The sequence below is a fragment of the Muntiacus reevesi genome, chromosome 20 (assembly GCF_963930625.1).
Source record: "Muntiacus reevesi chromosome 20, mMunRee1.1, whole genome shotgun sequence".
NCBI lineage: Eukaryota > Metazoa > Chordata > Mammalia > Artiodactyla > Cervidae > Muntiacus > Muntiacus reevesi.
The window spans coordinates 50,042,582-50,059,312 of NC_089268.1; the positions used below are offsets into that span (position 1 = coordinate 50,042,582).

A 16,731-nucleotide genomic window follows, 5' to 3' on the forward strand; every position below is an offset into this window, starting at 1 on the left:
GGAAGGAGCGCAGGAGCGGGCTGTCCTGAGAGCAAACCCAGTCGTTACAGCCTCGAGGGGCCTCCGTCCCAGGCCACCGTGTCCCCATACATGACGCTTTCATGGCCGGCCCCACAGTGCCTCCAGGCGCTCAGGCACTCCGTCGTGTCTGACTCCTTTGCGACCCCACGGTCTGCAGCCCGCCAGGCTCCTCTGTCCATGGGACTCTCCAGGCAAGAATACTGGAGTGGGTTGCCATTTCCTCCTCCAGGGGATATTCTCGCCCCAGGGAACAACGAACTGCTGCTTCCTGGGTCTCCTGCATTGGCAGGTGTATTCTTTACCCCTGACCCACTGGGGAAACCCTGCCCCCACACTGGAGGCTCTTCAACGCCCAGCCAAGGGCTGAAACTTTACCCTGTAGCAGCAAAACCCACTTAGATTCAAGTCTGATCAACTGCAAAATCCTCAAAGGGCAGGCTGCACTATTTAGTAAGAGTAACTGGGAAGGACAGGTTTCCTTTAAAGGGGGGACGATCCCTCGCATTCCCGTCCCACCTCCAGACTTTCCGGCCCTTCGCGCACACCCCTGGGGCGACCGGCAGCCCTGGAGAGTCTGGCTCGGGCCTGTGCAGGACGCCTCGGGCCCCTCATCCCAATTACCTCCCAACGACGCAGCAATGTCCTTCCGTCCACCACGCTGCATCCAGGATGACCTGGCACGTGCAGAGTGACCTGAACTTCGATTCAAAATGACCTGACTTCCCTCCAACAGGCTTTGGGCTCTGCCTGGGGATCACCAGGCGGGGCCCAGAGGGTGGGCTATGCTCCCCAGGAAGAAGCACCTCCCTCCCCACACCAGGGCCGGGACCAGGGAGGAGCCCCTGATGGGTGTCAGTATCAATAAAAGGACTGGCTTCCCTGTAACAGCATCGCCGAGTTGATGATCCAGGTATATGGATGCCAAACAGACTCGACGTGGTCTCAGATGGGGGGGCGGGAACCCCGGGCCCTAGATTTCTCCCAAACGGCGGGCAAGTCCCAGTGCCTGTGTCCTTGTGCTTCGCTGCTAGAGCCAGAGAGGAAGGCAGGGTGTGAGTTTTGAGAACGGACGCTTCCCAGGGGATGAAAGATCCACACTGACGTGCTGACTTCTCCTGTGACAACCTCACGACTTCATCTATGAATTTCCGCTCTCTGATCCAGGGCATCTGAGTCACAACATGTGGCTCTGCTGGCTCCAGGGACCCCCCCCCCCCCGCCTCCTTCCCCACGCCCTCCCTGCCCCCTAACCAGCCCTCACCTGCAAACAAACGCCCTCCCTGCCCCCTAACCAGCCCTCACCTGCGAACTCACACCTGCTCAGGTGCTTCCCCGCCCGGCCTCCCTGCTCTCTCTCACACCTGGGTCCTCCGGTGAGCCCCTCTAAACCCAACAAGGGGACCCCTCCCCGGCCTGTGCAGCGGGGCTCCCCTGCCCCCTCAAGCCCTGGGCCAGTCTGTACGCTTCTCTGCACTCGCTCATACACAGTCCAGTTGGAAGAAAACCACGGTGCACCGAAGGTTTGCTGTTTCAGGTCGCAAATCGTCCCCACTGCCAGCACCGCTCTCCCGTCCCTGGCCAGATCCCGCTCTAGTCCTCGAGGCACGGTTACAAATCCGCTCCACGCAGAAGTGCCCAGAAGTCACCCAGGTGGTGGTCAGCATGCAGACCTGCATGGACGCTTGGGGCCCAGTAGGCAGGCCTGTGCAGAGCTGAGCTCCGGGGCCAGAATCTCCCAGTGATTGGAGCGGGAACCAAGCCCCAGGGAGGGTGAGGGCCGGGCAGCAGAGCCCAGGGACACACTGGAGCTTGCCGGCTGTTTGGGAGGAATCTGGGGGTCCTGGGTTCCCACCCTCACCCCACGCTGGTAGAGTCAGAGCAAAGGAAACATTTTTGTTTCTAGTGAAACTTTTCTTGTTCCCTAGATGTGAGGTCTGGGGGCGTCAGAGAACAGAGTCTAAATAAGAGGCTCTTGCTTCCCTCATAGCTCAGTTGGTAAAGAATCTGCCTGCAATGCAGGAGACCCTGGTTCAATCCCTGGGTTGGGAAGATCCCCTGGAGAAGGGAAAGGCTACCCACTCCAGTATTCTTGCCTGGAGAATTCCATGGACTAGGAATTGGACTGTAGTCCATGGGGTCACAAAGAGTTGGATACAACTGTGAGGCTTTCACTTTCACTTTTCACTTTCATAAACTTGAAAGAAGAAAAATAAAACTTTATTCTTGGAAAAAGCAAGTCCCAGTCCACATAGTATGTTTCTTAAAGAGAACAAAGTAGTGATTTCATCCCTGAGTTAAAGGTCTGGAGGGTGGTCAGTCATTTCTAGAAACTGGCGTCTTCGAGTGAGTACGGGTGAGGGGTGCAGAAAGCCAGTAGTTGGTAGTTCTGTAGTTAATAAAGCAGCAATGTTTTTATAATTGAAATACAAAATATGACAAACCCCAGGGGTTCCCCAGTACCTCTGGGCTAGTCTAGGCTCCTCAGGACAGAGTCCCGGGGCCTGAAGGCCTAGGGCCGAGTAGCATCCACAGCCTTGTCCCCTGGCCTCTGCTCCAGCAGGTTCCGGGCGAGGCATGATTCCCTGCCTCCCTGCCCTTGGAGGACTTGCCTGTCCTTAATGGGCTGTTTGTGCCCCACCCCTCAATTCATAGACTGCAGCCCTAGCCCCCAGTGTGATGCTATGAGGAGGCGGAGCCTTTAGGGGGTAACTAGGGTTAGATGCACCCCTGAGGGTGGGGCCCTCGTGGTGGGATTAGTGGCCTCAGAAGAAGAAGAAGACAGGCCTTGCCACCCCTACCCCTGCCCACGTGCACCCAGGGTAGGCCGTGTGAGCCTCTGGCGAGGAGGTGGCTGTCTGCAAGCCAGGGAGTGAGACCCCACCAAGCAGTGAATCAGCTGGCATCCTGCTCTGGGACTTCCCAGCCTCCAGAAATAACCATCTATTGTGTGCACCACCCAGCTGGCATTTTACTATAGCAGCCAGGAAGGACTAGGACAGCTGGCAGACACCCACTCAGCCTGTAAGATCCAGTTTAGTCACTGCTCCTCCCCGAAGCCTTCCTCCATCTTCAGGACCCGGTGACTCACCGCTCTTCCTGTGCGATCGGGGCACCCTGATCCCAGCTCTTCTGCAGCTCACATCTGATTGGATCAGACCCTCTAGTTCCTGTCTGTCCTGCCCACCAGGCTGGGTGCTCACCGGGGTCAGGTTGTACTCACCTTGCAACATAGGTGTGATGCCTGGCGGGGAGGGAGGGGCAGGAAGAGCCTCAGGCCCGAGTCCTGAGGGTCCCAGCTGGGCCGGTGGGGAGGGGCTGAGCCGGGGCTGCCGGACAAGGCCTCCTGACTCTTGGAGCCCCTGGGCACCCAGAGCCATGGGCCTGGCGTGTGGGCCGTGGTGGACCCGGTGGTGCCGGACCTGGAGGCCATCGGTCAGCCAGGGCATCTCCCTGGCTCCACGCCCTTGCAGACAGGATCTTGTTGGAAGGCTTACTGAGCTGTGTCAGATTCCCAGCAGCGGACACAACTTGACTTCCCTCCCAGGAGGAAGCAGGGCCCCCATGCAAGCCTTGGTGCCCCACTTAGCAAGAAGCCTGCCTGAACCCTAGCAATGGAAAGTAGTGATGAGTCAATCAAACTGCAGGTCCTAGGTAGTAGGCTGAATTAACAGTCAGTTATGCACAAGAGTAAATTCTAGGACTTAGGTAGTCAGGAGGTTTCTCTGTCAGTTCAAGTTTTCTCTGCCAATTTGTGGTCATCTTCATGAATTCAGGGTGCCCCTTCCCCTTCCCCGGGGTCCCACACGCGTTCCACAGCCCCTACTGTCGTGGTGCTGGGGGAGGAGAGGACGGCCCTGGCATCCCTGGGGGTGGTCTCAGATCAGTGGGCCTGGGGTCACCAGCCTCCGTCTTGGCTGTTCTCCTGCTGCCCCTAGCCCCGCCCATGGTCTGGGGCTCAGACCACCCACCACCCAGCCACAGCTGGAGCTGCCAGATGTGACCCCAAGGCCTGCTGCCCCTGGCCCCGCCCATGGTCTGGGGCTCAGACTACCCACCACCCAGCCACAGCTGGAGCTGCCGGACGTGACCCCAAGGCCCGCCTCCTGCAGGTGGCCCTTTGCGTCACGATGGCAATGCAGCCGCTCTCTTCAGATGCGGCGTTTCTGGAAGAGAGTGGCAGCTGGTCGTATGCTGGTGACACGTCTAGCAGCTGGGGGAATAGATCCTTCATTCCTGAAAGATGATCCGGGGTTGGGAGGAGCTCTGGCATGAGACCAGAACGCTGTGCTGCGTTCAGTCACTCAGTTGCGTCTGACTCTTTGCATCCCCACGGACTGTAGCCGGCCAGGCTCCTCCGTCCATAGGGATTGTCCAGGCAAGAGTCCTGGGGTGGGTTGCCACACCCTCCTCCAGGGGGTCTTCCGGCAGGAGAATACCTGTGTGCCAATACCGTGGGAGCCTGGACCGCTGCCTGCTCCCTCACGTCCTGTGAAGTTAACAGGACATGGAACTCAAGTCAGCGTGGTTTGACCTGCAGCTGCCTCCCTCCCCACCCTGGGAGGTCGTGTTCATGTGACCTTTCACCCACCTGAGCACCGCTCACCCGGGGGACGAGTCCCACCGGCCCCCCTCAGCTTCCTGTCCCCTTCCCTCACCTGTGCCCACCTGGCCAGGATCAGCGGGAGGAACTGCTGTCAGCCGGGAGCCCCATGGCATCCAGAGTCACCAGCTGTGCTCCCCACAGAGGTCCCTCCTGAAGGTGGACACGAGCGGGCACCTCTGGGGCTGCCAGCGGGCACCGGTGTTCAGGGTCTGAGTGCAAATGGATTCTGCGGTCATGCTCAGGCCAGTCAGCCCCGGGCATCTCCCCGGGCTTGGGTGGTGGGAGTCGGGGTCAGAGGAGGTGAGCCCCAGGCCGGAGCATCCCTGCTCTTAACCTGGTACGTAGAGACGGTTCCTCCATCTGCTCGTCAAGCTCTCGTGTGAACTGGTCCCGCGTCTGCTGAGACACTATGGAGCCCTCCAGGTCACAGCCATCTCTGCCTCAAAACCTCCCCTCTGTCGCGTCTTTCCTGGGAGCCCCACACCTTCCGAGCCCGTCTCGAGGCACCTGCTACGTATTCTGCATCTTCACCACGTGCCAGCTCTGCTCCCTCCTGGGGCCAGGGTCAGGCCTCGCACCCTCCCAGAGCTGTTTCTATCAGCATCTTCTGTCACTCCTGTCACCCGTTACCCCATCAAAGGCGCTGATGTGGAGTCTGTCTAGTCCAGTCAAATCAGCGTCCCCAGAGGTGAGGACACCAGTTCAGCGCCGGCGCTGGGCCCGCGATGGACTGCCCCAGCCAAGCCCCCGAGCGGATGCCCGGCGCCCGCCCCCCAGGCTCAGGCCTCTTCCCTGCACTGACCTGTCCCCCGATTCACGCGGGGGCGGCCACAGGCCCAGGCGGACACCTGGGCCTCGGGAAGGACAGACCTTCGGAGGCACACTTTCCAACCTAGCGCGACACCAAGGCCAGTTAAATAACTTTCAAAGTAATAAACAAAAACCCCAGCAACATGTAAACAGGAGATAATTAATATCTTTTCAGGAATAGATAACTCAAGGAATGCCAAGGTCTGAGGCTGTGGGCGAACGGGGCTGAGACTCTGAAGATGGTGTCTGCGGCTCCGCGGTGCTGCCCTGAGCCAGCCTTGGCCCCGAGATGAACCCAGGCGCTGGGTGTGGAAGGAAAGTTGTCTTCACTCCATTTTCTCTGCTGTGTGCTGCCAGAGCCCGTGAGACTCCGGCTCCCTCTGCTCTGGATCAGCCACCACCGCAGAAACACCGTGGACCCTCCTAATTGGGCAGAAAGAGCTAGACAGTTGCTCTCCCTTTAAATGGAAAGAGAGGAATGGAAGGGAGCCAGAGCACGCTGGGAAGAAGTGAGCTATGTTCATGGAGGCAGTGGACAAGTCCAGAAATGACCTCTGAAGGGGAAACTTGATGACTGCCATCTTCACAATGAAGGGGCTTCCCAGGTGGCGCAGCGGCAAAGAACCTGTCTGCCAACGCAGGAGACCTAAGAGGCATGGGTTCGATCCCTGGGTCAGGAAGATCCCCTGGAGGAGGGCATGGCAACCCACTCCAGTATTCTTGCCTAGAGAACCCCATGGACAGAGGAGCCTGGTGGGCTACAGTCCATGGGGCTGCAAAGAGTGGGACACGACTGAAGCAGCATAATATATCTTCACAATGGGTTTCTCAGGTGGCTCAGTGATAAAGATTCCACCTGCAAAGTACAGGTGTGGGTTCGATCCCTGGGTTGGAAAGGTCCCCTGGAGAAGGGAATGGCAACCCACTCCAGCACTCTTGCCTGGAGAATCCCGTGGACAGAGGGGCCTGGCGGGCTACAGTCCTGGAGTGGCAAAGAGTCGGACACGACTGAGTGAGTAACACCCACTTTTTCACAACACTTCCTGGAACTGAAAATCCACCATCAGGGTATTACAGAGCAGACAGCTGTGCTTGAGGGAAAATTAAAGCTTCATAAACAGGAAAAGTATTTTTAGATTGAGGTTTTTTTTCAGATCATGCAACAATGTCTTCCATTATCTATGGTATTTAAAATCATTTAAAAAAATAAAATTATTTATGTAATCTCTCCTTATACAGGCCCAACAAAGTATTATTTAGCAGATTGGAAGCTGCCAACCTGATCACTGCAGAGAAAAGGGAAAATGATTCCTACAACACGCTTAACCAGGAGGCCAAGTCTTCCGCTGACCTCCAAGAACGTGGAGAGGAATCCGGCAGACGGGCTGTCCACCATCTGAGCCTACGTTTACCACCCTACTTCAGGCCCAGATCCGTAGCACATTTCCAGCCAAAGATAATTAAATGTCCAAGAAGACATTCATCTTCATCTTCTGTTGCAGAAATCTGGAATTTGTGTTTCGTGAGTATAATGTGAAATGTGTGGGTGCTTGAGGAGAAATGTCATGGAAAACAAGACCCTGGTCCTCCTCGTACACGACTTGGCTGGGATTTCCTCGTGGATGACCTTCCCAGAGAGCATGTCACCACCAGGCCCGGCAGCCTGAGCCTTGGTGAGCTCACCTGCCATCTCTGCCTCCTCCTGTGTCTGCCAGCCAGGGAAAAGTTCCGGGAGGAGGCAGGAGTAAATGAGATACTTTTAATAAAGATTAGGAGCTGCTGACTTGTCATCGGTCTAACTGGTTTGCTTCCCTGGTGGCTGAGCAGTGAAGAATCCGCCTGCCAATGTAGGAGACTCGGATTCAGTTCCTAGGTCGACAAGATCCCCCGGAGAAGGAAACAGCAACCCACACCAGTACTCCTGCCTGGGAAATCTCACGGAAAGAGGAGCCTGGTGGGCTATGATCCACGGGGTTGCAAAGAGTTGGACACGCCTTCAAGACTGAACAGGAACAACGACTAACTTATTTGCTCCTGTGACACTCTTGCTGTTTTCAAAGGCTGCTCACGTGGATGCCCTGTGCTGCCCGTGGCTGTCCCGGCATCACCACTGGACCACATGCAAAGGGGTAAGGGCCTTCCAGTGCCCTTGGCGACAGAGCCTAGATGGGGGTCCAGAGGGCCTCGGATACACCCTGGGACAGCCGGAGTTTCCCCTGCCCATCTCCAATGCCCTGGACAGAGAGCAGCTTCTGGGCAGCCACCTACAAATGGCCCTGGTGACCTGGTGATCCGTGCCACCTGTCATCCCCCTGCTGAAAGACCAAGGTCTGCTCTTGTGGTTGTTGGCAAAGCAGGAGCCCCAGCAGGGAGGCTCCCCCAGCCTCGCAGCCTCACACCCACACCCCCTCTCTGCTCCTGAGGGCCCCTCAGCCTCACCAGACTCACTGCCCCAGGGGTCAGCATAGCCGTGGCAGAGGAACCCAAGGAGGTCCCCGAAGTCTAGGGAGGGAGGCAGGGCTGGCCCCCGAAGGACCCCTCTGTGCAGGGGCTGTCACCACGCGCGGTCCCCTCTCCCGCGGGTGGCCCCCGCTGCCCGCACTGTCTCAGGGAGCCCGTGGCAGAGTCGGGCCAGCCCCTGACCCCACAGGAAAACCTGGGAAGGGGGGGACAGAGACACAGAGAGGCCGCGCGAGGGAAGGGCAGGGCCGGGGGGAGAAGGGAGACAGAGGAGGAAGGAACAGAGCAGGAAAGAGGAGACCCCACGTTCCCTCTCTGGTGGCTTGAAAGCTCCTTTAGCACGATTCATCCGCCTCTCCCGCCAGAGCGCAGCTGCCAGGCCGGGGCAGCCACCGCCTCTAGACGTCAGGAGGGAAAGCGGGCCCTGGTCGCGCGGGGCGGGCTCGAGGCGTGGGGCTCATGGACCGCTGAGTAAGCGCTTCTGGTCGGCAGGTGGCCGGCGGGACCTCAGGCCCAGCGCACAGTCAGGAAGGCCAGAGGGAGGAGGTCTCCCCGCAGAGGCGGACCCAGACCCAGAGTCCCCGGCGGCACTCACACAGCCCCTGCCTGGGGTCCCAGGATCCAGAGCCCACGGCCGGCTCACGGGATGGTGACCGAGGCCTCGGAAAGGAAGTGGTTCCCCCACTAAGAGCCAAGAGTGGAGGGAAAGGTCCTGGCGGCTGGACCGTGTCTCGAACTAGACAGACCCAGGCTTGACCATTCACGCGTCCTCTTCACAAGTGACCTCATGTGACAAGTCCCCGGCCTCTTGTGACCTCTGGGTGGAGAGTGGGTGGGGTGTTTAGGGTTTTGCTGGTTCTCTCTCTATGGGTGAATTTAAAACCTAAGAGTGGGAATTAAGACTTAAGCAGGGGAAAGCAGGGTCCATTTTATCTGTTATGTTTTTTTTATCTGGATCACCCGTCTTTCTAATAGAGGAACTTAATGGGTGGGATGGCTTGGCTTTTTGCTAGCTAGCTGTGAAGCTGGGAAATTGTTTATTTGAGATAGGTGGCCTTGAAGTGGCAGCCTCAACAGTCAAAAGCTTAACCAGGCGCTTACAGTGTACCCAGAAAAGCCAAGTGTCAGGCTCTCTACACTGCAAGGGCCATCTGGGAAGCAGCTGCTCCCACTTGACCCTCAGATGACAAGTTACCTTATAAGAACTGCGAGGCTCTCAAGAAGAAGACTCCTGAGAGTCCCTTGGACTGCAAAAAGATCAAACCAGTCCATCCTAAAGGAAATCAGTCCTGAATGTTCATTGGAGGGACTGATGCTGAAGCTGAAGCTCCTGATATGAAGAACTGACTCATTGGAAAAGACCCTGATGCTGGGAAAGATTGAAGGCAGGAGGAGAAGGGGACAACAGAGGATGAGATGGTTGGATGGCATCACCGACTCAATGGACATGAGTCTGAGCAAATTCTGGGAGTTGGTGATGGACAGGGAAGCCTGGCGTGCTGCAGTCCATGAGGTCGCAAAGAGTGGAGAACACCACCTCCCACCCCCACCCCAACCCCGGCTCATCTGCCCTGAATTCCTGACCCACAGGACCCTGTGAGATAATCAGTGGTTATTGTTATTGGAAGCCGCTGCACTTTGGCCCAAGGAGAGCAGAGGCCAGAGGCCCAGGCTGGGGTTCCAGGAGCGCGGTGCCCCCACCCCAGGGCTCTCGGCCACCAGAGCTTCGGGACTGGAGCCCTGTAAGCTTCATAAGCGGATAAGGGGGATACACATTTTGTAAATGGGACGTTTGACAAATTGGCCTTTATGGAAATGATCCTTAGATGAGCTGACTTTCAGTGAATTGATTTTCTCTGAACAGCCTGGAGCTGAGGTCCCTAGGGTGCTGACACTTTGGAATCTTAGAACCAGGGCTTCTGAAAGCCTTTCCACCGAAACGTGTTAAGGTGGGGTTTGTGTGAGTAAGTAGGAAGTTGCTAAGTAGCTGAGCTGCAAGTTTGGGAGACAGACCACCTCCCTCTCCGTCCCTCCCCCTCCTGTCCCTCCTCTTCCTCGTCCTCCTCCTCTCCGTATGTGTGTCTCGCCGTGTATCTGGGTGATTGTGAAACAAATGTAATCAGTTCCCTACCCAGAGGTGACAGCACTTCGGGTAATCTGTGTTTAGTTTGGGAATAAATTCACCTCTCCAGGATGATGGTAAGCGTGGAATTTACAGGTAGAATAAAAAGAGAAATAGAACTCATAAATAACATCTCCACAGATACTTAAAAGATGACAATACCAGTCTCCCAAAACCTGGGCGCCTCCTCCCCACTGTAAATACCTATGATGGCCAGCTGCAAGAGGTCTCTGCAAAGCAGAGTCTGAAAACTCCCGTTTCACCCACTGAAGGAGGGATGGGCCTCCACCCTCGATCCTGCGGCTTGAGGCTGCTCAGGGAAAATGGGGGCAACGTCCCATCTCTAAAGACATCACGGCGAGGGTGAGATGTTGGTGGCCAGGAGCAGGCTGCCCTGTGGGCCCGGGGGTCTGGGGAGGACGGGCAGGAAGCTGAGAGCCGAGGAGGGATGTCTGAGAGTGCAGGGCCAGCTCTGCCGAGCCCTCTGAAAGTTCCGGCTGGGCCGGTGCCTGAGGGCAGTCTGGCAGCTCTCGCAGATTTCGCTTTGCACTCTCTCTGTTTCCGCCATCCTGAGCACTCAGGGGCAGGGCCAAGGCCCAGGGGTCCTGTCCTCCCCGCTCGGCGCCCAACCTGGAGCTGGCATGAGGGTGGGACTCACCAGGTGAGTGCTGAACGGGTCAGAGGTGTTCGGGCACAGGTCCAGGCCAGGCTGGGAGGCAGAGCTGGGGGCTGATGGGGCCGCCTGGGTGATGGCCAGGGACCACGGTGCTGGGGGGTGGCTCCAAGGGATGAGCTCTGTGGACGTGCCAGGCCCCAGGCAAATTTCAGATCCGCAGCTGCCCCTGTGCTGAGCCAAATGGGGGCCTCCCAGGGGTCCCCGGGGCCTGGGGGAAGAAAGCCCTGCTTCCTGAAATCCCCGGGACCCCTGCCTCCAACACGCTTCCAGTAAAATGCTCCCAGGACTTTCCTCCGTGGCACTGGGATTGCTGAGTCATTGGAGAAATTATGTTGAACTTTATGAGAAATTGGGAGGCTGCTTCTAAGACCAGTGCCATTGGACTCCCGGGTGAGGCCGATGTGTGTCCACTTCAGAGGGTGCTGCAGTCCTACTTGACATCCCCGATGGCTTATGATGTTGGGTGTTTTGTTCTTGTGCTTTTAGGCCATTTGCAAGTCTTCTTCTATAAAGAGTCCAGGCCCTTTTAGCCCACTTTAAAAATTGGGTTCTTCCCATACTGTTGTTCCAGCATCATTGGTTGAAAAGACTTTCCCCCGCTGGATTTCTTTCAATGCCTGTGCTTATAATTTATATTAATAGAATTGTGCTGCCTTTTCCATTGTTTCTCAGTTTTTCTGAATACGGTATTTGTTAGATCCACCCACGTTTCTCTAGTCAGTCACTTAGTTATCATCCATTTATTCATTTAACCGTTCAGTAAATGGTGAAGAAAATGTCTCAAGTCTCATGAGGTTTATAGTCTAGTGAGGATATTGGCCAATGTAAATAAAGGTATATAGTCAACAATAAAGATGGAAGGAAAAGAAGAGTGCGATGAACAGAAAGAGGGTTTTTTTTTCAATACTGAGTTGTATTTGCTATTTATATATTTTGAATATTAACCCCTGGAAAGGAGCTAAGATGGCGGAGGAATAGGATGGGGAGACCACTTTCTCCCCCACAAATTCATTGAAGGAACATTTGAACGCTGAGCAAACTCCACAAAACAACTTCTGATCGCTAGCAGAGGATATCAGGCGCCCAGAAAAGCAGCCCATCGTCTTCGAAAGGAGGTAGGACAAAACATAAAATGTGAATAGTAACCCCTCATTGGTCATATTATTAGCAAATATTTCTGCCCATTTAGTAGACTATGTTTTCATTTAGTCGATGATTTTTTGTTGTGCAAACGCGTTTAATTAAGTCCCATTTGGTTTGTTTTGCTTTTCTTTTGCCTGAGAAGACAGACCCCCCCAAAAGTGATCCCATAAATTATGTCAAAGAGTGTTCTACCTATGTTTTCTTCTAAGGTAATCTTTTATTTTTAAATAGATTACTTCTGGCTGTTTTAGACTTTGTTTCGGGTAATCCCAGTGTCTGAAGTCTTTGGAGTATAAATCAATTTGGGGGAGGATTCCCCGGTGATCCCGTGGTGAGGTCTCCGTGCTTTCACGACTGAGGCCCCGCGTTCAGTCCTGGTCAGGAGACTAAGATCCCATGTACTGCCAGGCACAGTAGAAAAAAGACAATCCACACACATTGGTTACTGTTTTCTAAATACTTGCTGGGCTTTTTGCATTTCTTCCACCTAATTTAGTATCAGAGTTCATGCACATCCTAGTTCCTTCTGGTACAGAAGCACCTCAGTTCTTGAAAACTTTTGCTTCCTTCAAGACTGCTTATTGGCTGCAATAATTACCAATAAATCTCTCAGCATGAGGAACAGTGGGGCTGCACGGCTTTGAGATGAATGGAGGGTGGCTGGCTCCTCTCCATTCATCTTGAGAATCTTCATTGCTACATAAACAGTGAGACACATTATCATGATTCATGTTCAAGTCGCTTCTCAGCTCAACACTGATTCCAGAGAAACTCTCCTGAAGAAGTGGTTTTATTGGGGCTGAAAGGGGTTAGCAAGAAAATGGCAAGAGACCAGGACAGTCTGGATGTGGATGTGAGTGACAGACAGGAAGAGAGAGAGTGTGGAGCTCTGTGTGGGTCTGAATGCTCTTCTGCAAACGGATCTCTGACACATTTAATTATGCTCGTCAGAGTTCACGTTAACCTGAGTTAGCAGACACCAGACCCCAGGAGTAAATTCCAGATCTGTGTTTCGGGTGCTTCCCATTTTAACATCCTAAAACATACAAGAATTAAATCAACACGCCCCTCGAGGGCTATTGAAAGGCTGGAGTTAGGGAGACATTCTAAATATATCTGAGCACGGATGGGATCATATTCCCAAACAAGTCTGGACGTCTCTCCTCTCTGCCGAGTGGGAAGAAAATCCTCAGTGTAAGAAAATAACTCTCAGGCTGGCACCTGGGCAGGTCTATGACTGCCAAGATGTCTCTAGAGAACCACTTTCCCTCCTGGGAGAGTAGTGTCTAAACACTGGAGATGCGATCAGAGCCGATGAGATGTGCTTGTCTGCTCCCAGCCCCGAGGAAACCAGAAACTCCCGAGGTTCCTTTCCTTCCAGGCCTGCCTCGGTTCTCACTGTGTGTTATTTTTAAACACTGGTGTAAGATGTCCTACAGCCTAGCTGCTCACCGTCATGACCAATGTAAGGCCGACTTTATACAGTTGATCTTCCTTGAAGACGGCTTCCCTGGTGGCTCAGGGGTAAAGAATCCGCCTGCCAATGCCAGAGACACAGGTTCTATCTCCGATCCAGGAAGATTGCCTGGAGAAGGATGTGAAAATCCCCTCCACTATTCCTGTCTGGAAAACTTCATGGACAGAGGAACCTGGTTGGCTAGAATCCATGAGGTTGCAAAGAGTCAGACACAGCTTACCAACTAAACAATAACTTCCTTGAAGAGCCAATGTTAAGTGACCCAAAAGACCAACTTTCCCCACTAACAAAGGTATCTGTTCTTGGAAAGCTGCCATTGTCTGTGAAGCTTCTATTCCCGTTTTACTAATGCAAACTTTGAACTTTGAAAATACTGGTGGACTTAATTTTTATACTTTTGGGACTCAGATTACAAGGCACAAGTATGAGTCAGTTATGTCCACTAATAGTGAACTGCGCCTAGATAAATCAAACCCACTGAGAAGCCCCAAATCGCACTGAGCCCGGGCTTAGCCAAACACACTTCTGTTCAATGTGGTTTGAAATCTTGAAAATGGCCAGAGTTCACATCTCACCTGTGAAATGGTCAAAAGAAAGACTTGCAAATTAGGACGGTGAAGAAGGAGGGATCCAGCCCAGATCAGGGAGACAGACTCCTGTGGGTTCAAATCCCAGTCCTGCCACCAGCTTAGCTGAGCACACACCCCCATCTTCTTGTCCTCTTTCAGAGAGGGGGGAGCTTCGCAAGACTGTCATGAAAACTGGACAAATCGCACATGGAGAGCTTAGCATCATTGCGAATGCAGAAGCTCTTTTTTATTCGTTGGCCCTCAACAAATTCCTGTGAAGGAAGGCTCACGTTACAGACAAGGAAACTGAAGCTCGGAAGGGGTAGATAGCGTGCTCAGGGTGACACAGTCAGGAGGGAAGGACCAGGCCTGGTCGCGGCAAGTCCCGTCGCAGCAGGGGCTGTTGTTTCAGCTTCTAGGTCGTGTCCGACCTCTACTGGAGGGGGTTGCAGGGGTTCTGCGTGCCTTCTCCTCTGAGCGGAGCGTTTATTTCTAGAGCTTTGGATGATCCCCTTTCTCTCCTCCCTCTCTCCTTTCTTCCCACAGAATATTTTTAGCATCTCCTGTGGCTAGAATGCCCTCCTGATCCTCAGGAGACAGTTGCACATCTTTAACACGTGGCTGGTCACTCTCAACCGGCTTTTCCTCGGGGCTCACTCAGGGCCCGCCCCCCGCCCCGCAAGGTTCTGCCCCGAGCCGGCTGAAGCTCAGAAGTCACGAGTCCACTCATCGACCACAAATGGCCCCAAAATGAAGTTTTCCCAACTCCTGCGTCTAAAAGGGGCCTCCTGCCTTCCAGGAGACACCGGCCCTCCCCTGCAGTTGGCTCGCCCCCTAAGGAGTGTGTCCTTTCAGGGACACGTGAAACCCCGCAGCGCTGCCGGGGGCTCGCAGGCGCTGTGTGTTCCAGAATTCCCTGGCGGCGCTGGTATCCGTGTCAGTTTAGTCTTCTTGAGAAAAAGAACGCGTTAAACGGGAGCCCGAAGGCGATTTTTGAAGATGCGTGTAACTGCTGCCTTGTCTATAGAAAAAAAAAGAAAAAGAATGGATAAATAGCAAGGTCCTGCTGTGTGGCCTGAGAACCATATTCAGTATCCGGTGATAAACCACGAGGAAAAAAATATGTATGTGCATAACTGAGTCACTCTGCTATATAGCAGACACTATCACAACACTGTAATTCAACTATACTTCAATTTTATTTATTTATTTTAATTGGAGGCTAATTACTTTACAATATTGTAGGGGGTTTTGCCATACATTGACATGAATCAGCCATGGGTGTACATGTGTTCCCCATCCTGAACCACTCTCCCACCTCCCTCCCCATCCCATCCCTCAGGGTCATCTCAGTGCACCAGCCCCGAGCACCCAATTTTAGAAAGAGAGAGAAAGAAAGAAGAACATGGAAAGCAGCCCCTGAGCAGAATATGGCTGGGGTGGAATCGCGTTCCCGTCTGACCAGCAGGGCTCCCCCAGCACCCAGGCTGCCCAGAATCCCACGTGCAAGCCCTGGATGTCTGTGTACCGCTCACCGGGCTTGCTCTCATGTTGCACGTGTGCAGGCGTGCACGTGTGCAAGGGTGTGTGAGTTTCCTCCCCATGTGGGGAGCCACAGAGCCTGCACTTAGAATGTAAGTCTCACGGGCTCCCAGGGGCAGCAGGGCTGCCTGGACAGTTCCCGTGCTGGACATGAAGACCACGTCCCCAGCCGATGGGATGACCATGCTGCCCTGCCTCTCCAAGACCCTGAATAGCAGCCACACACGCTGGCCGACTCAGGCCCGCCATGCCCGCCTCTCTGCCTCCAGCAGGGCCGAGGTGGCCCTGTGGTAAAGAGTCCGCCTGCGGTGCAGGAGATGCGGGTCAAGCCCTGGGTCGGGAAGATCCCCAGGAGGAGGGCATGGCTACCCACGCCAGCATTCTTGCCTGGAGAACCCCACGGACAGAGGAGTCTGAGGGTTACAGTCCAGGGGGCCACACAGAGTCGGCATGACTTAGCAATTAATAGCAACAATACAACAACACGGATCTATGCATGTGTTAATGCAGAATCGTATACACACACACACAAAAAAGGTTAATTTTATTGCATCATAATCATAGGAAATCTAATCTTATAAATCCAGAAGCTTTGTGCACTCAGATTGTTTTGAAACTACTTTAATTTCTACCTCCACTTAAAGATGCTGAAAACACATCACCGGCAAGATTTATTCAAGAAAGATAACAAACAACTCCAATCAGCAGACTGTACAGAAAGAAGAGACCTTGGCCTTACACCAAAAGATTACTGAATGAATGCTTACATATTTTAAATTCAATCGGGGCATTATCATCTGTTAAAATTTCCTACAAATTTTTCTTAACCGTCTAACTCAGGCTATGATCTAATTGGATAAGAATTTTATAAGAGAAGTTTCATAGCATACATTTACTTTTAAAGTCTCTAATTCATGGTCTTTTCATGTGAAATACTTTATTTTGGAATAAGTTTTCTTAATTGTATTTTGTTACACCTCGCCTTTCATCTGAAGACAAGGAAATTTGGATTTTGTGTGTACACCACATGCCCTCAATACAAATCGATTCTGTGGGTAAGACGTAATATTGCTCAAGAGTATGTGGTCATGGGAGACAGGCGTGGACAGAGGAAACACCATGTTTGTCCCAGTTTACTGGCTTTGCTGTCAGGCAACAGGTCAAGACAACAACAGCAAGATTAGTTCCTGGTGTAGCGCCCATTAGGCAATCTCTGTGAGTAGGATCGCTCTCCACCCTCTTCCCGTTGCATTATTACCTGGTCTTCACGCACTAATTTTTTTTTTAATTTTAATTTGTTTCTTTTTA

The 16,731-nt window shown here is 53.6% G+C and overlaps 1 pseudogene; it reads right to left on the reverse strand.

The window, feature by feature from the left end:
• Positions 1-6,756: 6,756 nt before the first annotated feature.
• LOC136151879 (adenosine 5'-monophosphoramidase HINT1 pseudogene) lies at positions 6,757-7,124 on the reverse strand (annotated as a pseudogene).
• Between the last annotated feature and the right edge of the window lie 9,607 nt (positions 7,125-16,731).